General features: G+C 42.9%; 1 non-coding gene across 1 annotated transcript; it reads right to left on the bottom strand.

The window, feature by feature from the left end:
• Window positions 1-845: 845 nt before the first annotated feature.
• trnas-uga (transfer RNA serine (anticodon UGA)) lies at window positions 846-927 on the bottom strand. The gene has a single exon. It is a non-coding gene; the product is annotated as a tRNA-Ser (tRNA).
• Window positions 928-21,262: the final 20,335 nt, after the last annotated feature.

Raw genomic sequence — 21,262 nt, 5'->3', positions numbered from 1 at the left:
TTAAACATATTAGTGCACATTTAAGAGATTTAAAAGCAGCAGAACAACCAGACACAGCAACAAGTGTTCTCAATAAGACAACGACGTAATCCTGGGTCGAACAATTCAATTCGTTCATTGCCTGGAGACATAAATAGTTCGAGTTTGGACATTCATTTTAAATTTTAATCAGGAAAATATATAAATTTCAATTCAAATTTTAATTGCGTTTCTTGAAAGTCTTTAAAAATAAACAGGGTCCCAATCAGATGCTCTGGGGTATGAGATGGGGGACATTGAACAGTTGAGAGGAGGACTGCCAGGACCTTGCATGTAACAATCTTCTTGAAAAAAAAATATATGTGGAAAATAACTTTTCGATCCGTGATCTTTGACACAGAATCTCCCAACAGGGACAAAGAAGAGACAGGAAGATCCGAAGACAAGAACCTACAGCTGCCTGGTTTTAATAAAGAAGTGCTGTTTTGTAAACCTTAACTGGGAGTTTTATTTGAATAGCATTATCGAATGGAACAACAAAATGGGTAATAGAAATACACTGGTTTGTTAATTAATCTGTCTCTTACTTTACAAATGAAGTGCTGAATTTTTACTTCGTGTAGTTCTTGGCCAATCGAATTGTTGCAGATTCCTGTACAGCATAAATCGTTTCTGTGTTACTGGTTTTATCGTAAGCTGGAGGGTTTATGCTGTGTCATAACGAGTCGAAACAAATTTGGCAAAACAAGTGTGCATCTGTGCAGTTCTTTGAGTGAACTGGAGATTTGCACCATTCATGACCTGGATGAAGTGATTCTCCCCGCCGTGATCTGAATCTCCAAAAGCAAAACGCTATCCAAATTCTCCGTAGTTGACAGGATTCGAACCTGCGTGGGAATGCCCCAACGGATTTCAAGTCCATCGCCTTAACCACTCGGCCACAACTACAGATGGATGCGGCAAGTTCTCATTTCCAGGTCTCTGACCCTGGGGAGCTTAGCAGTAGTGAATCATGGTTTGGTTTATTTGAATTCAAAACCCACAGCTTTCAAATCGATGAAATGTCTGGACAAAGTGGGTCTGGGTGTTCCACCCCGATAGGTGGGATCTATATTCAGCTTAAACAACGGCGGAAAATGCAGACAAATACTCAGCAGGTCGAGCAGGATCTGGGCTGGCAAAAGGCGATTCAATGTTTCAAAACTTCTTCAGAACTCCGTTTTCTCCAAGTAGTACTGACAAACCTGTTGACATTCCCCAGAATTTTCTATTTTTTTTTCACATTCCCAACATCCACAGTCCTTTGCATTAGCCATTAAAACGATACAGAAATTCCTTTGCGATTCTGGATAAGATTCCTGTTTGGGGAACATTTTCCTGACCACATTAAAATCCCGGAGCTGTGCAGGAAAGAAAACCGATGAAGTATGAGCAGTGAGAGATCCGACCCTGGAACGTCCCAAACCACCAACCGCTCGGTTAATGGATGAATGTGTTGACCAATTACGCAACAGAGACGGGTAAACTTACTCATTACACGATCCAAAAACAGTAAATCCTGGGACATTCACTGCAGTGAAATGGCAACAATCCTGTACCAGCTGCAAACACATCCACGTCACAGCAACCAACTTTTCTCCAAAAGGATTCCTGCTCTTTTCGAGGTTTTTCCTTAACTTGTTTGTACCTGAGTCTTCTCGTGGTCTTGGAGCTGTGGCGAGGTTTGAAATCCTGACGTGGAGGAAGGAAATTCCTTTCAATATCTCAGATCAGTTCATGTCCAGAGAACAACAGAGTCAACGTCGCGGCCACTTGAAGGCTGGCTGTGTTAAGTGGAGCAATCCACCCTTCATTCACCTCTAATTTCGCGTCCCAAAGAGATTATAAAGTTTTCCAAAGCTGGAGACACGCGTTTAATGTTATTTTTCCTTGTTTTCTTTAACTTAACAACTGGCGATATTTTCCCAAAATATCTTCACCATCCTCCACCTTGCATTATGTCCAGCGAAGAACAAACCCCTTTTGTCGAGAAATTACTGAAGTTGGGATTCTTCTCTATGGAACAAAGAAGGTTAACTGGAGACTTTTATGGTCTATTTATAATGATGGGGGAGGGCGCAGTGCGGATGGGTGGGTTGATGTCTGGAGGAAATCAACAATCAGGGTCAGTGTCCAGAGGACTGGGACGAAATATATTTAATGAAAAACGAAAAACGAAATTTTCGAAGAGTATATAGAGCCTAATCTTAGGGGAACCGTTAATCATTTAAGACACAGATGAGGAGGACATTCCGTCTTTTAGAGAGTAGCAAATCTGCAGAATTCTTTCCAATGAAGGGCTGTCAAGGCTGAGTATAATCAAGGCTGAGACGGCCTCCCAATTAGTCACTTTGGGAATCAAAAAGAATGGGGATAAGACGGAAAAGTGCAGTTAACAATTAAGCAAATCAGACATGACTTCATTAAAAGGTGGAGCTGACCTGATTGGACGAATGGCTTCCATCTGTTCCAATATTGTATCTGACATTTGGAAACTGCGAGAGACAATTGTGAAGAAAGAAATTGCAGGACGTTGAGAAAAGATGATTGGAGTCAAACTGAGTCAACATTATTTCTTGAAAGGAAAAACACTTGACAACTTTGCCAGAGTTCTTTGATCATATTACAGGCAGAGTTGATCAAATGTTAGTAGTCATTCCATAAGAGAACATATCAAAAGCCATTACATAAGGTAGAAGTTCACGGTGTTGTGTTAAAACAAGGCCAGGATTGTCCGTTGTTTATTTCATGGAAGACACATAATATGGATTCTTGCGAATTTTTCAAGTTGTAAAAATGTAATTAGTAAAATGGTGGAATGATCAGTCATAGGAATGCAATGATTTATATCTGCCTTAATGACTTGGTGGAATTGGCAGAGTGAAATGTGCCCAGTTTTACTGACGATACACAATGGGTGGAAGGACATTTTGCGATGAGGGCAGCGGAATATGGAAATGGATAGTAACAGGTTGGGTGGGTGGGCAAGCAATAGGTGCACGGAGAAGGGTGTAAAGTTGATAGTTTGGAGAGGATGGTGATGCACATGTTTGGGAAGGAAATGGCACAGATAGGACAGGTCATAAGGATGGTGCTGAGCTGGAGGTTTTGAAGTGAGGGATGGTGGGGGAGGGAAAATGTGGAAACTGGTGAAATCCTAATTGATGCCATGGGGTTGGAGGCCCCCGATGAGGAGATTTAGCTTTAGAACATAGAACAATAGAACAATACAGCGCTGCATAGGCCCTTTGGCTTTCGATGTTGCACCGACCTGTGAACTAAGCTCATCCCCCTATATTATCCCATCAACATCCATGTGTTTATCCAAGGATTGTTTAATCTCCACAATTTAGCTGAGTTAACGACATTGACAGGCCGGGCATTCCACACCCTTACTACTCTCTGAACAAAGAACCTGCCTCTGACATCCGGCTGCAACCTATAAACCCTCAATTTGTTGTTATGACCACTCGTACAAGCTGACATCATCTTCCTTCGTAAAGGACTTCCACAGTCTACCCTATCTAATCCTCTTATAATTCTCGGGAGTAGGTTTGATCGCTGAGCTGCATGTTTCATTCAAACCTGCAGCTCAGGGAGCAGACCTACACCCTGAACCTCAACCTGAGTTAAAAAAAACCTTGCAAAAACTTGTAACTCTCTCTATCAAATCCGCTCTCAGACTTCTTATTTCCAATGAGGACACACCCAAGTCTCTCAGATTTTCCTGATAAGACTTTTCCTCCAGAACAGGCAATATCTTGTTAAATCTCATCTCCAATTTTCCAATGGTTCCACATCTTTCCTGGAATGGGGCGACCAGGCAGTTCAAAATATTCTAAGTGGAGCCACACAAGTGTTTTGTATAGTTGCAGCATGAAATTGTAGATCAGGAACTCATTCCTGTACCAATGAAATCGGTATCAACGCACTCTTTCGCAGTAGCACAGTGGTACATCCTGCTGTATTATAGTACTGCAGACCCACGTTCAATTCCCGCTTATAGCGACTCTCGATGTGGAGTTTGCACGTTCTCTGTGTGGGTTTCTGCCAGATGCTCGGTTTTGCCCTCACAATCCAAAAAAATGTGATGTTGAGGTAAAGGGGAAAGTGTAGGAAAATGGGTCGTGCTTCGGCGGGTCGATGTATCCTTGTTGGGCCTCAAGGCCTGTTTCGACACTATCCGTGAATCCAAAGGAAAATCATCCTGGCTGGAAACTATGTACATGGACTCCAAGGTCACTCTGCACATCCACATTACCAAGAATCCTTCCATTAACTCAGTATTCTGCCTTCCTGTTATTTTTCCTAAAAGTGAGTCACCTCCCATTTAGCTTCATTGAACTTCATTTGCCACCTCTAAGACCAATTCTACAGTTTGTCCAAGCACCCCTGCAACCTGCAACATTTTTCTGCGCTGTCCACTACTCCACCAACTTTAGTGTTATCTGCAAGCATACTAACCCATCCACTTATGCCTGCGTCTTAGTCATTTACGAAAATGGCAAACAACAGTGATCCCAAAACAGATCTTTGTGCCAAATCACTCGTAACCGGATTCCAGAATGAATATTTTTCACTAGCCACCACTTACTGCCTACTCACACAAAGCCAGGTTCTAATCCAAACTGCGAAATCATCGTCAATCCCATGCCTCTGCATTTTCTCCAACAGCCTAACATGTGGAAGCTTATCAAAGGCTTTACAGACGTCATGTGCACCACATCAAATGGCTACCCTCATCCACATGCTTGGTCACCATCTCGAAAAACTCACGAAACCATGTTGACCCTCTGAAATCAAATTATTGCTGGCTGATGGATTATATATGCAATCTCTCATACTCAGTTCCATATTTGTTTTTTTCTTACAAGAAAGGTAAGTCTCACTGGGCTCTGATTACTTGGGTCATCTGTATTCCGCTTCTTCAACAAGGGAACAACTTTTGCTATCCTCCAATCTTCGAGTGTTATTCCTGTAGACAATATCGAAATAAAGATCAAAGGCAAAGGCCCTGCAATCTCCCCACTGGCTTCCCAGGAAATCGTTGGATAGATCCCAGCCGACTCAGGGGTTTACTTATTTTCAAACCTTCCAGAATTGTTATGAAGTCCTCCTTGTAAATCTCATTTCCACCCAGGCTATTAACCTGTATCTCAGGTTCTCCTCGACAATATTGTCTTAAACCACTATGAATACTAACGAAAAATATTCGTTTGGCGGCTTCCTACCTCCTGTGACCCCACACACAATTCATGTGTCCTCTCCTGCCTCTTATGGACTCTCTGTACAGGTCGTTCCTAAATAACTTGTAACTCTCAATCGCCCTAACTGAGCCTTCACGTCAAATGCTAAAATAAGCCACCTACTTTCTCTCGACATGAGCTTCAAGTTTCTTAGTAAGCCACGGCCGCTTCGCTCGACAACTTCCTTCATAACTGACAGGTGCATACTCATCAAGTACATACAATATCAGTTACTTGAATAAGCTCCACATTTCAATTGTCCTCATTCCATCCGTTTCATTCCACATCTAGTGCAAACTAAATCTTGCCAAATTTCATTCTAATTGCCTTTCCCTCAGATTTACTCTCTCCCTGGAGTACATAACTATCCCATTCTTTTGCTTACGTATACATACCAAACTGTGTTCATGATCACCAAATTGCTCAACTACCTTCACATCTAACACCGGGCCAATCCAAACCCAGGAACAAATCCAATGTGGCCTGCGACTGTTAATAAGAGGCTGTCTGGCCGCAACATGTGTTGAGGATGAGGCAGGAATTCATCAAAGTTTAGAGTGACAAATACTTTTACTGCTCACCTCCCTCTGTTTCCCTCACTCGCAGGAGACTGCTATTATCATTTGGCTGAGCAATTCACAGATGATATCTTTGGCTGCTTCGAAACTTCTGAACACTATGCAAGTGAGTAAAATAGTACACCAGAACCAGGAACTAATGAGGGAGCCAAGAAAGTTTGCATTGTCAGAGGGCCAGAACTGACAGAACGGCGCTTTCTCTTTCCAGTGCAAAAGGTTAGTGCTGAAAGGGCAGGCGCTTTTGGAGGTTCGGTGCTGAGGGAGCTGACGCTGTCAGAGCATCAGGACTGAGGATGCAGAAACTCTCAGGTGGTTAGTGCTGAAGGATCGGTCACTGTAATAGGATCAATTCTGAGGTAGTGGGCACAGTCAGTGGGTTAGTGTTGGGGAAGCAGACACTGATGGAGTGTTAGTACTGAGCGAGAGGGTAGTGTCACAGGTTCAGTGCTGAGTAAGTGCCATCGTCGCCCGTTCAGTGTTGGGAGAGTGGGTGCTGTCGGAGGGTCAGTGCTGAGGGATTGTATTTAATTTATTTCGTGCTAATATTTCCAGAAACAAATAAAATGGCAGCTAAATGTCCAAACTGTTTACCAAAACATTCAATGGCAAGTCCGAACATAAATAAATAATCTAAAACCTCTCTCATATTTGATGACATCCTGCCTGTTTTTGTCACACATGCGCTGCCTGTCTGATCACATACATCTTCTCTGTATGGTCTCACACAGCCTCTGCATGTTTTTCACATACATCCTCCTACTCTCCATCTTACACACAATACATGTTTTTGTCACACACACCTTCACTGCATGGGACAAACTAGAAGTCTGCCAGTACTGGAATAGACTTCAGTTTACCCACCCCTAGGGATATGATTGTGTAAAAATGCTAAGAAGTTGGAGGAATCCAAATTCCACTGACCCCAGGCCTAATCCCACCTTCCTGTCTGACCTGGGATAAGATCGCAGCAAGACATGACCGAGAGAGAGAGACAGAGGGAGAGAAAGATTCATAGAAATTGAATGCACAGAATCAGATCCTTCAGTCCAACTTGTCCACACTGACAATATACCATGAATAACTTTCATCTCATCTGTCAGCATTTGGCCCATATCTCTCTCACCCCTTCCTACTTATTTACCAATCCTGATGCATTATAAACTTTGTGCTTATACCAGCCTCTACCCCTCCCTCTGGCAGCTCATTCCACACTTGCACCACTCTGTAGGAAATATGCTGTATGTGTGGGAAAGGATACTCTCAGGCGGCCACGCTGCTGAGGCACCTGTTTGTTCACACCGGTGAGAAGCCATTCATTCATTCCTTGTGTTGGAAATGACTCAAACAATCATCCGATCTGCTGTGACATTTTGGCAGCCATGCAGATGATAAATGTTTTAGAACGCTGACTATAGCTGTTAATTTTATTCAATGATAAGTAAACGTATTGGCGAGTGGAGAATACATAAAGAGACAGAAGCAACAGATATGAAATGCTTCAACCCTTCACGAAATCTATACCGTGTACTGATTCACGTCCGTTTCTTCCTTCACCTTGATTACCTTTTTTAATATAGGAGGATAATTTAGGGATAGAAGTATTTCCTTAACTTTCCAAAGCGGTAAAATAATGCAGGACATACTGAGTTAATTTTCATCTGTCAACGTGTACTTTGGCAGGCTTAATAAATTAGATAAAAACATTTACTCACAAACAGTGACCATCAAGTGTTCACTGAAGATTATTGGATAGGGCATCGTGTACGTCGGTTTCCAGTGAAATTCCTTCGGGATCGGTGAGGGGAGCTCTGCTCTTTGCGATGTTTATGCATACGTTGGATGAGGAAGAGGAAAGGTGAGGTAGTAAGTTTGACGATGACATGGAGGTTGGTGGAGTTGTCGATAGTGTATTCGGCTGTTGTGGATTGCAATGAAACATTGCGAGTTTGCAGAACTGGTCTGATATGTGGCAGATGGAGATAAACCCGAAAAAGTGTGGAGTCGTTCACATTGGAAGTGCGACTTTCAATGCAGAACACAGGGTTAAAGGATTCCTGGCAGAGTGGAGGAGCAGAGGAATCTTGGGTCATATTGGCTGTCTTTAGAGCAAGTGTCAGGTGTTGGTCTATCCCAATAACCATGCAAGTTAAAATCTACCAAGGAACCTCCTGTTTTACAAATAAAGTTACGAAATAGTTGTTCAAAGTGACAATCACAATGAACGAACTTGTTTCTCATGTACTTTAGGAGAACCTTTGAACGTAGTATTAACCCAGATTACAATTAAAGTCGAGAAAGGTGAGATGATTTGAACACGTCGATGTGCCTCCTCGGAGATATTTCGATTGTTTGCCAATAAATTATGTTTTAGGAAGCTACATTTGATAATCTCGTCACGACTAATCAGGGCATGACGACGGAGACAGATGTTGTGACTGACATTCATTTTAATAAATGCACCTGGAATTTCTGACATACCACGATGTTTAGCTTTCAGTAAATGTGCTGATATGATGTGTTATATATGAAATAAAGAACGTGTGATTTCACAGTGAACCTGCACTGGAATGGGTCCTAGATACATGTTACTCTTTGAGGAAAAGCCGGACATGAAACGATTTATGTGTCCCAGGCAATGGCGCTGCATTTTGACATCATCGATAAAGTGACACATTCTCCCGTAAGGAACTATCTTTAACCAATCAGAAGACAGATAATTCTCACGGACAATGGGCAGGAATGCAGCGAGGATAATCAGGAACTGTCTACACACTTAGATTGGTATGATTAAGAACTGTTCACATTTCAAACACAACTGAATAAAAAGGGTGGCAAATTTTACACCAAAGTTTAATGTGTTCCTTGAAACCCATGCATCTGTGTCTGAGTATTTCATAAACTCACGGCACTCCTCAGAAGAAGGACCGGTCGAGTCGATCTGACCGCAGCAGTTGAAGATGGGGATTTTTAACATCAACTGATCTTAAGTTACTAAAGGTGTTCTTTTCTCTTTCTTGCACAGTGAATTCTTGTCGGAATCAATAGTAATTTGGAGATTTTTTTTGATATGTGGGAAACTGCAACTAATTCCTGCTAATGCACAGTTGATCGGTTATAACACTGTGAATGAAGGTACAGAATCGAGATAACAGTTACATATTAAAAATGTCACAATTAAAACAGTATATGAAAAGCAGCATCTGCAATCAAGAACAAGGTCAGATGTCGTGCCTGAGATTTATGGGCGGACAGAGCGTGAAATACACAAATAAAATGAAGCTGGCACTCAAAATACACCTTAAATGACGTAGTTAAAAGGGAGAATTGCAGATGTTGGAGATTAGTCAGGAGCGTATTCCTCAAAAAGAACAGCAGTTCAGGCATCTTCCGAAAAGTAGGAAAATCGAAGTTTCAGCAAAAGCCCTTCATTAGTGTTGAGGGTTTGAGACTCGCGGGTGGAAAGATTAAATGGCAGGGGCGCGTGGCTGGGGGAAACGCAGCTGAGAGTGCAAAAGGTAGATGGAAGTGGGGGGACTGGTGATAAGTCAGAGGGAAGCAGGATGGACAGGTAGGACAAGCCATGAGCGCGGTGCTGAGATGGAAGTTTGAAACTGGGATTAGGTGGGGGGAGGGGATATGCGGAAACTGGTGAAATCCATATTGATGTCATGGGCCTGGTGGTTCCCGAGGCTGAAAATTAGGTGTATTTTCTCAAAAGTCAGGTGGTAAGGGAGTGGTGATGTAGGAGGCCCAGGACTGGCATGTCCTCGGTGGAGTGGGAGGGTAGTTGAAGTTTTTGGCCATGAGGTGTTTGGTGCAGGAGTCCTGAAGAGCTCTTCGAGTCAGCATGCGGTCTTCGAACCGCAGATGAGAATGCATCTGGAGCAATGGATACAGTAACTGACATGTAAGGAAATGGCGGTAAAAGTCTGATGATGTGGAAGGCAGCTTTGTGGCTATGGACCCTGGTTGGCAGGATGTGTGGGCGCAGGCTTTGCAATTCCTGTGGAGGCAAAAGAAACGGCCAATATCTCTGGCGTTGTGTTCCGTTTGTAGGTGGCAAAAATGACCAAGGTTGTACGTAATCTGCAGAGGTAGCTGGAGGTGGAGGGTGATAACCAGGGAATCCCTGCCAATTTTTTAGGGTTGGAGGGGTGTGTTTCGAATGCGAAGGTAAAGGAAATGGACGAGATGTTTGGGAGGGCTTCATCAACCAGGTAGGAGGGGAAATTGCGGACTTTGGAAAGGCGGCCATCTGGTGTGATCTGTGGTGAACTAGTCACCCAGTCATAGAATCATAGAGATATCCAGCAAGGAAACTAGCCCTTTAGTCCAAGCCGCCCAGGCCGTCCAGATATCCCAAAGCAATCTAGTTCACCTGCCAGCAGCCAGCCCATAACCCTCCTAACCCTTCCTATTCATATGCTCATCAAAGTGCATTTTACATGTTGCAATTTTACCATCCTCCACCACTTCTTCTGGCAGCTGATTCCATACACGCACAACCCTCTGTGTGAAAAAAATGCCACTGAGATTTCTCTTATATCATTCATCTCTCACACTAAATTTATGCCCTCTAATTCTGGACTCTCACACGTCATGGAAAATACTTTGGCTATTTTTCCTATCCATGATCCTGTTAAATTTGTAAACCTCCAGAAGGTCACCCCTCAGCCTCCAACGCTCGAGGCAAAATAGCCCCAGTCAGCTCAGCCTCTCCCTGTAGCTCAAATCCTTCAACCGTGGCAACATCCTTGTAAATCCTTTCTGGACCCTTTCAAATTTCACCGCATGAATTAGATCGGAAGGAAACCAGAATTGCACGCAATATTCCGAAAGTGGACGAAGCAATGTCCGGGACAGTCGCAAAATGGATGCAATGTTCTGAACAATAAAGCAAAGTATACCAAACGCATTGTTCACTATCCTATCTACCAGCGACTAGACTTTCAAGGAGCAATGAACGTGCAGTCCATGGTCTCTTTGTTCATCACCACTCCCTATGTCCTGACCGTTAAGTGGAAAAGTCATGTTGAGTTTTGCTTTCCTAAAATGCAGACCCTCGCATTCACCTTAATTAATCTCCACCATCCCCTTCTCAGCCGATTGGCCCATCTGACAAAGATCCTGTTGCAATCTGTGGTAACATTCCTTGCTGTCCACGACACCTCCAATGTTGATGTCATTTGCAAGCTTACTGATTATGCCTCATATGCTCACATCCATATCATTTATAAAAACGACGAAAAGTCGAGGACCCAGCACCGATCCTTTTGGCACTCGACTGGTCACAGGCCTCCAGTCTGAAAAGCAATCCTCGGCCAACACAATCTTCCTTCTACCGTCCAGCCTGTTCAATATTCAAATGGCTCGTTCTCCCTGTATTCGTTGAGTTCTAACCTTGCTAATCAGTCTCCCATGGGAAAACTTGTCGAACGCCTGTGTGAAGTTCATATAGATGACATCTATCGCTGTGCCCTCATGAATCCATTTAGTTACTGTTATGGAAAATTATGGAAAGTTATCCATTTAGTGTGGAATTTGAAAGAGAATGATTTTGGAACATTTAATGCTGTGCTGAGCTTTGTAAACAATACTTTGGTGAGGTTTGCAGCCAGCTTGTCGTTGTTTCAATTTTGTAAAAATTTAGCTCGATCTTGCGAGAGTCGGACCCAGTGAAAGCAGAAAAATTGTCATGTCCAAGACCAGGGGTTGAGAGAATAACAACTTCATTTTTCCCAGTCGTTGCCTTTGAGTGTGAGATAAGAAACAGTATAAGGCAAGTATCTGAACAATGCTCAGATAACCCTGACATTGAGGCATCGAGATGAAAGTACTGGGGTCAATTCTGCTGAATTTAAATAGAGCTCCTTTCTTTGCACTTGCTAAGAGTTGAGTCAAGTCATTTTAATTTCCACGACAGTAAACTTGGGGGCTCGTCCCGATACCAGACGACTGAGTGGGATTCTGAAGATTCCTAGGATGCATAGCCGCCAGCGCCATGAAGGTGTTTCTCTTCACATCGAGCTCTGAATTGGCCCTTTTGTGTGAGAGGACCCCGAATATGTCGATCACACAAGCGCTGGCATTCGAATTGAATAGGATCGCGGTAACAGTCGTGACATAAGTAATCTTACATAGACACTCATTCTAAGAGAATAAATAAAGCAGGGGCAGGGTTCAGTGAACTCTCGCGTGGCATTAGAGCAAAGCCCAAGGGAAGGGAACAGCCGTCTCTGGAGTGTTTCAGAGACAGCACATTTAAGGATGATTTTAGACTTGGAGCGACCACTGGCTGAGTTGGACTCACCAAAGGCGTACTGGATGCGTGGTTTCTTGGTTTACGAAAACCAAGGGATTGAGGCGGGCTTGTCCAATGCGAGAGGGGACCCCGGAGGTAAGAAAGCAAGTCAAAGGGAAAAGATAACGGTACCGCATGAGAGAGAGAGAGAGAGAGAGAGAGCTGAACACTTTTCCAGTTACTCTAAAAATACGCTCCGTCAAGAGCAAACAAAAGGACAGCCCGCACAGTACTTGAAAGGGCCAACCAAAAATGCAATACATGCTAAATAATTACGTCCTCGTAACTGTTTGTAAAGCAGTTACAATTGTGGATCCAGAAATGTGGTTTACCTGAGGAGGGAAGTTTAGTAAAAGGCAGGTGGAAATATTGAGGTCGATGTTGGAGAGAGAGAGGAGGAGAAAAGGATGGGAAAAATAGAACCTGTGAATTGGAGTGTTTATAACATGAGGCTGATATCAGAGAAAGTAAATCTCAAGTAGGTGATAGATCAAATACACGTACAAACACCAGCACGCATGCAGACCCGAGCATAACACAACCTAACGATGCTGTACAGGGTCTTAATTAAGTTTCATTTTCTGACCTTTTTGACTGGCCTCCGAGACCAACAGCCCCCCGACGAGATCCGCCTGGCGAAGGTTCCACGTCAGCGGCCATCGGCTCATGTTCTGCTGAATCACCAGTCGCACACCATACCTACAACCAATTGAAGGAAGAAGCCCAAAAGAAGGACATCCACTACAAGATGGAAAGGCATCCACATGCTGGAATCTGAAACCAAATAGAAAATGCTGGAAAATCTCAGCAGGTCTGGCACCATCTGCAAGGAGAGAAAAGAGCTGACGTTTCGAGTCTAACTGAACTTTAGTTAAAGATTAAAAAAGGGGAGCTATTTACACCAGGCTCAGAGAAGGTGAGTCAAGACTCCAGATGCAAAGGTTATAACGACAGTGCACAGAGAAATTAAAGGGAGATTAGGAGCTGCGAATGACCAAGGCTGAAGCCAGTGCTATGTCACAAAATACGTGGGGGATGGGTGAAGAAGAGTCAAAATGGAAAACAGGGGAGAAGCGTAGCAAAGCGGGAAGAGGAGAGGAAAAATGTACTGACAGAGTGGGAAGCGACAGAAAGAGAGACAATCAAGAAAAAAGAGGTACAGAACAGTGAAAAAAACACAAATAAAAATGGTAAATAAAATAATTGAAATAAAATTATCTGAAGTTGTTTGAATTTAACAACTTTAGAGAATTTTACTTCGTTACTTTATTTATCTTTTTTATAATTTCACCTGCAATGTCATAGAGCCATTAGATATGGACAGCACTGAAAACACTGTCTTCGTTCGAACTCTTCCATTCCGAACAGATATCCTCAACTGATCCTGCCGCGATTGCATGCACTTGACCCATGTCTCTCTCAACCCTTCCTATTCAAACACACGTCCAATTTCCTAAAAAGTATGGGAATTCTACCAACCATCACCAGCTCGTCTTGCAATTTATTGCAGGCACGCACCATCCTCTGCGTGAAGCCATTACTCCTTACTGCCTTTCGAATTCTCACCCTTCCACACCAGATTTATACCCTCTCGTTCTGCACTGCCCCACCTGAAGGAAAGGAACTTATCTACTTACCCAATTCATGCTCCTCATGATTGAAAAACCTCCATAAGATCAGCTCCCAGCCTCTGACGCGCCAGGCAAAACAGTGAGAGAGTGTTCAGCCTGTAAACATTTGCACCTTTTCCATTTTCAAATGTAGGATGTAGCATGCTGTCTGAAGCAGTCATCTTAGCAGCTGATCTGTCGCTGACAAACGTTGCAGGAAGGCGTGTTACCTTGCTAAATATGCTGTTAACCGAAGATTGTAGAAGCAACATGAGTCACTGAGCAAAACGCGCAACTGAGTTCTGCGCTGTTGCTGACTCTAAAGCAACTGTGTCCTTCGGGAGCAGAAAGAATCCCACTGTTAGATTACAATTCCAATGCATTCGGCATAAGGTTCGCAGCAGTTTATCGGCAGCACATAACCCTGACTCCAAAGGTCTGTGAGTTTCCAGAAGCACAGTGAGCGATCGTTGAAGGTACGTTTCTCCAGACGATATTTGTCAACATGACAAGCTGCAGCTGAGCTGTTGGCATTGCGATTGAAATTGCATGCGTCCGGACATTGTGTTTAATTTTGGATATCAGAGCAAATGGTTAGCTCGAGTGTGCGCGTTCGGAAAAGTCAATGTTTTTTGTGTTGAAAAGCTTTGCAACGAAAAAAATACTTCAGACTATCGTGCGATCGTGAATTAATCAGAAAATGAAAATCCCCCGTGGTTGTGGTCACCGGCAATATACTGTCAGTCACCACCTGTGTTGGTCGGTTAGCTCAGCTGGTTAGTGCTTACTACTAATAACGCCAAGGTCGTGGGTTCAAGCCCCACACTGAGCATGTGAAGCGCTCGAGTCGTTAGCAGTGCTGTGTCACATTTCGTTGTGGGTTTTATTTCACCGTCTGCAAGAGCTTGTCACATGATCGATTGAGATGTGCATTCATTCGAAAGCCGACCATCGGTGTCATGGAGCATCAACTCGTTGGTCCCATGCCGGATCTCAGCTGCGTTTCTGCATTTCCAAACAAAGTGCCCGACGAAAGCACAAAATCACCAAGCAGAAAACCTCACCAATGTAGTAAAACATTTGACAGGGATAGAATCACGACTCGATCGCCGTACCCATGATGACTGCTGGATGTTGTCTGAGGCAAATCAATCAGTCTCAATTGTTTTAACAAAGAAATGCAAAACATAAAATATATGCAGTATTAAGTCGACCTGGCACAGTCTCGGAGGAGAACCAGAGTACAGGCTTCAATTCAAATCAAAGATTCGTTCATCTTATTTTTCTGGATCTCTGTTACTACTTTTCACGTGACTTCCAGCGGGAAATCATTCGCTTGCTCAGCTCTCATGCATCGACACTGGAGTTATCATATCCCCAGCAATATCGTAAAGCCATTAAGAAAAGCAAATTACAGAAGATGCTGGAATCTGAAAGCAAAAGAGAAAATGCTGGAAAATCTCAGCAGGTCTGGCACCATCTGCAAGTAGAGAAAAGAGCTGACGTTTCGAGTCTAACTGACTCTCTGTTAAAGATTTAAAAAGGGGAGAATTAGGGAGCGATTTATACCAGGCTAAGAGAAGGTGCGTTAAGGCTCTAGATGCAAAGGTGATAATGACAGTGCACGGAGAGATTAAAGACAGATTAGGAGCCGCGAATGACCAAGTCTGAAGCCAGTATTACGTGACAAAATATGTGGGGGATGCGTGAAGCAGAGACAAAATGGAAAACAGGGGAGATGCGTAGCAAAGCATGAAGAGGAGAGGAAAAATGTATTGACAGAGTGAGAACCGACAGAAAGAGAGACAATCAAAAATTAAGAGTTACTGAACAGTGAAAAAAATACAAATAACAAAGGTAACTAAAATAATTGAAATAAAATTATCTAAAGTTGTTTGAATTCAACAACTTCAGACAATTTTATTTCGTTATTTTATTCATCTTTTTTATCATTTCACCTACAACGTCATAGAGCCATTAGATATGGACAGCACTGAAAACAACGTCTTCGGTCGAACTCGTCCATTCCAAACAGATATACTGAACTGATCCAGCCGTGATTGCATGCATTTGACCCATGTCTCTCTAAACCCTTCCTATTCAAACACACGTCCAAATTCCGAAAAATTATTGGAATTGTACCAGCCATCACCGGCTCGTCTGGCAACTTATTGCAGACATGCACCACCTTCTGCGTGAAGCCGTTGCTCCTCACTGCTTTTCGAATTCTCACCCTCCCGCAACAGATTTATACCCTCTCGTTCTCCACTGCCCCACCTGAGCGAAAGGAACTTATCTACTTACCCGATTCATGCCCCTCATGATTGAAAAGCCTCCATACGATCAGCTCCCAGCCTCTGACGCGCCAGGCAAAATAGTGAGAGAGTGTTCAGCCTGGAAACATTTGCACCTTTTCCATTTTCAAATGTAGGATATAGCATGCTGTCTGAAGCAGTCAACTTAGCAGCTGATCTGTCGCTGACAAACGCTGCAGGAAGGCGTTATAACTTGCTAAATATGCTGTCAAACGAAGATTGAATAAGCAACATGAGTCATTGAGCAAAACGTTCAATTGAGTTCTGCGCTGTTGCTGACTTTATTTGAACTGCATCCTCCGGGAGCAGAAAGAATCCCATTGCTAGATTACAATTCAAATGCATTTGGCATAAGGTTCGCAGCAGTTTGTCAGCAAAACATAACCCTGACTCCAAAGGTGTGTGAGTTTCCAGAAGCACAGTGAGCGATCGTTCATTCATGTATTCATTCGAAAGCTGACCATCGCTGTCATGGAACATCAACTCATTGGTCCCATGCCGGATCTCAGCTGCGTTGCTGTATTTCCAAACAAAGTGTCCCACGAAACCACGAAATCACCAAGCAGAAAGCCTCACCGGTGCAATAAAACATTTGACAGCATAGGCGCACGACTCGATCGCCGTACCCATGATGACCGCTGGATGTTGTCTGCAGCAAATCAATCAGTCTCAATTGTTTTCACAAAGAAATGCAAGACATGAAATATTTGCAGCATTAAGTCGAGCTGGCATTGAATGTCCTTGACTGAAACCGCATCAATACAATATATTCTTGATCTAATTACTCGCTATCTGAAGTTTCTTTCTCACATCTCGTTTAATTCCCTTTTTATTTATTTGCTGTCTCCATTGTTATTGTCAACATTATTTTTCCGAGTGGAAACTGTCTATCACTATCTTTTCTGTCCGGAACTGCCATGACTTTGAAAACTTTTTTCAAAAATGTTCTTTCAGCCTTCTCCAATAGAACTTCATGGTTAAAATGTCTCATTGCTGTAGCTGTCATGGCTAGGTGGTTTCTCCTTACCAGCTGGAATATCCTTTGTTCATTTTTTCCCCATGCATTCTCAATTACATCTGGAAGCAGTCTTGTAGTTCTTCCCGGTTTCTGATTCCCTTCATGCTGATTAATAAACTCAATTATGTGTTGGGCAGAATTAAGGCAGTGTTTCCAATCCTTGTTGCAATCTGTATTCCGACCCCTTCATTCTCTCTTGGATTTCACAGTTTCAGCCTCGACTGCTTACCAATGGCCTGCTTCCTAAAGAAAATCTGCAGCTGACTCCTTCTCAGAACAAAGAAAAAATCATTTGATTTTAAATTTCCGGGACACGCCGGTTATTTTCCCGCCTCACGATGTAAATATGCCTCAGCCCAGTGCATTCGGCTGCCTCCCGTTGTTTGTATCGCCCTCGGCCGTATTCTCCAGCGCAACCGCTATACACCACTCTCTGCTGGGCCGATGACTGACAGCAGCGACTGAACAACAGGTTTCGGTGCAGGGTGGCTTTTCTTCCAACCACGGTGTGACGGAGGATCGAGGCTGATCCGATTGACAGTGCAGGCCACTGAGTGAGACAGTTTGATCTGTGCTCAACTAAACAAGATGGACTGGAAAGGAGCAACCCATCTCAAAGACAGTTTATCTCCACAAGGAAGATGGGGGATCCCATCATAATGCGTGCAACAGATAAAGCTAAAGTATTGTCAAGAATCTTCAGGTAGAAATGTGAAATGATATAAATCTGTACGATTCGACATCAGTCATTTGGCCCTTTGAGCTTGGCCTGCTGTTCAGCACTAAGATGAATGGTCAAAATATTCACTGCCCTGCTATGGTTTTCACAACAGCGAACCTGGTCCCATGTAACCACAACATTCGGATTGGCACATATTCTTTAAAACTGGTCTTGATAATGTCAAGTCCACAAAAGCAGAACAAATCAACTTCACCGATTATTCCCGTAATGTCGATCAACTCTCCATTATCAGCAATGTAAAGCAAGGCAGTAACAACAGTGCAACCAGGTTGTACTCAATCGTCAATAAGCAGATCAATGATACTGTGCATTCAATCAGAGCCACTCAGTTTTATCCTTGTCGTCAGTATACAGAGATTTTTTTTAATCAGGATGCTGTCTGATTTCAAGTGAAGGACGTCGGGAGAATGTCTGAGTGGCTTGAGATTAAATTCGTTCGAGAGAGGACAATTCAGAGATAACTTCACAGACACAGGCAAGATGATCAGAGTAGAAGATAAAGTGGACAGTGGGAGCCCATTACTTCGAGTGGTGATGGCTAACTCGAGAGGACATAGCATTGAACTGAGGGGGGACAGATATTGGGCAGATTTCAGAGGTAGCTTCTTTACTCTGACCACAGTAAGGGTGTGAATACTCTGTGTGAAAAAGTACCAAACCCTTCAATTTTAGGGCGGCAGTCTGGTGCTGGAAAAGCATAGCAGGCCAGGTAGCATCCGAAGAGCCGTAGAATCGACGTTTCGGGTAAAAAGGTCTTCTGCAGGACAGTCCTGATGAATGTTGCCTGATCTGCTATGCTTTTCAAGCACACCACACTGGACTCCAATCTCTAGCATCTGCAGTACTCGCTTTTGTCCTCTTCAAACTTAAGGGCATTTAATTGGTCATTTGATAAATAGATGGATGGCATTGGAACAGTGTCGTTGAGATTGGCTTAAGTTTGCTTTCAGAGATCGGTGCAACTTCGAGGGCCGAAGGGCCTTTCCTGTGCTGTATTTTTCAATATTCTATGTTCTGTTTTCAATGCACTATGTTATATGTTCCTTGCTCTAACTTCAGTAGAAACAGGCCCCCAACGTGCATCATTCGATCATCAATTTAAAAAAGAATTTCATATCTTTGACAGTTTCACAGGAGATTGGATTTGAAACCCAATCGTGTGGCCGAGATGGAGGGACATTATGAAGCATGTGCATATTCACGGTAAAATCCAGTCGCTTTCATTACGAACCAACTTGCTGTTGCTTCAGCATTTTCGATATAGCAGCGAATCCCTTCCCACACTGAGTGCAAGTTTACGGCCTGTCCCCAGTGTGAGGTCGCTGTGAATTTGAGATGAACATTCGAATTCACTCCCACAGTGATAAAAGCCGAACGGTGTGACATTAGTGTGAACATGTTGACGGGACATTGAGCACCAGAGCATTTTCAGCACTTGGCACAGTCCGGACAATTTTCAGGTCCGTCCTTTGTGTGAATTCGCTGTTGTTTGAGCAGGGTGGATTTCTGATGAAATGTTTTCCCACATTCTGAGCAGGTCAATGGTCTCTACCACTATGGATCTGCTGGCCTCCAATGAGATCAGATCACTGTTTGAATAAATTTCCTCAGTGAGAGAGCCTGAATAATATCTCATTATTGTGTGCATGTCAATGGGATATCAGTGACCCAGAGATTTTAAAGCATTTCCCATCTTCTGGACAATTAAATGGTTTGTCATCTGTGTGAACTTGCTAGTGATTCAGCAGGTTGGTTGATGGAGTGAATCCTTTCCTACAGTCGGAACAGAAGAATTACCTCTCACCACCGCGACTGTAGTTATGTTGTGAAAGGGCAGATATTCTGTTGAAGCCTTATCCACACGAACAGCACGTTTATGGTTTCTCCCCGCCATGAATGATGCTGTTTTTCCCTTCCAATTTCAAAATCCAATGATATTCAGTCTATAAAAAATTGTAAATGTGTCAGATACAGAAGTGATGTTTGGTTTTAAGATTGCTCACTGCAAATCTTCCTCCCCTGTTAAATTCGTTAAAAACATTTAAAAAAGGGGACTGGTGAGAGCCCAGTAAAAGAACAAAACAAGGTAAGTGCAGGGTCAGAATGGGCAATTCAACCAATAGAGTCTACTCTCACCATTCAATGAGATCAATGCTGATGTGATAATCGTCAGTTCGACTTACCTGCCTTATTCCCTTAGCCTTGATTGCCTTACTAATTAAAAATCTATTTCTCTCAGCCTTAGATACGCTAATCAACCAATCTCGAAAGCACACTCCGGAAAATAATTCCACAGATTCAGCACCCTGAGAGATTGAATTCCTCAGCATCTCTATTTTAAATATGTGACTCATTTCTCTGAGATTATGTCGTCTGCTCCAAGACTCGCAGACAAGTACAAACAATAGCTCTGAATCTAGCCCGCCAACCCCCTTACTTCTTTTTTTTTACCGTTCAGTAACGTCGTGTCTCATTCTTCTAAATATCGATAATGTCAGAAGCAGTCTGGAAAATCTCATCCCTCGAAATAAATCAATTCATGTCCGCCATCACTCCTGTGAATGTTTCTGGACTGCCTTTCCTGAATAATGGCGATGTGCATCTTGTGTTGTTTTAGTAAAACTTCCATCGTTTCTTGGCATTTTCTTTGCAATAAGATAGACATATCATTAGCTTGCTTATTATCATCAAAACGTGGATGTGATCTTTTCATCTTTCAACAGAAGGCTTCACAATTCTCTCTGTGCTACAGATTTCTGATTTTTTTTCAACTTAGTTAATATTCACCTCTTCGATTCGTCCTGCCAAAATACATAAACCTAATTTTTTCCACACCAAAATCTATCCGCTATGGTTTTTGTCCACTTGCTTAGTTGTCTATACCCCTCTGTAATTTGTTGTCCCATCCTCACTAGTTGCGTCCTTTTTCCTTTGGTATTCTGCAAACTTGATTATAGTGCATTCGTTTCGATTGTACAGGTGACGTGGAAGAAGTTCAAAGAGAATTGATGTTTAGTATTTATTTTAAATAGATGTTGCATCAGTACTGATGAACGTAGGTTTCTACATGTAACAATTTGCGATCATAAAGATGCTCTTTTAGTCTCAACTCAGTGTCTTCAATTCATTACCTAAGTCTTCATCAATATCCTTGGCTGACGTTTCTCTTCAGCAGTAGTAGCTCAAGGATTATTCCCTTTTGAATTAATCTCACATGCAAGATCATGCAGAATCAATGTTTGAAATCCAAACATATTCTGTCTGTTGGTTTCCCCAAAATCTATCTTGCTGCTAACTCCACAAGGTATTTTAATAAACGTGGTAAAAACAATGACTGCAGATGCTGGAAACCAGATTCTGGATCAGTGGTGCTAGAAGAGCACAGCAGTTCAGGCAGCATCCAACGAGCAGCGAAATCGACGTTTCGGGCAAAA

The sequence above is a fragment of the Hemiscyllium ocellatum genome, chromosome 19, assembly GCF_020745735.1.
Source record: "Hemiscyllium ocellatum isolate sHemOce1 chromosome 19, sHemOce1.pat.X.cur, whole genome shotgun sequence".
Classification (NCBI taxonomy): Eukaryota; Metazoa; Chordata; class Chondrichthyes; order Orectolobiformes; family Hemiscylliidae; genus Hemiscyllium; species Hemiscyllium ocellatum.
Note: the sequence above shows the minus strand (reverse complement) of the source record. Positions and strands in the feature narration are given on the sequence as shown.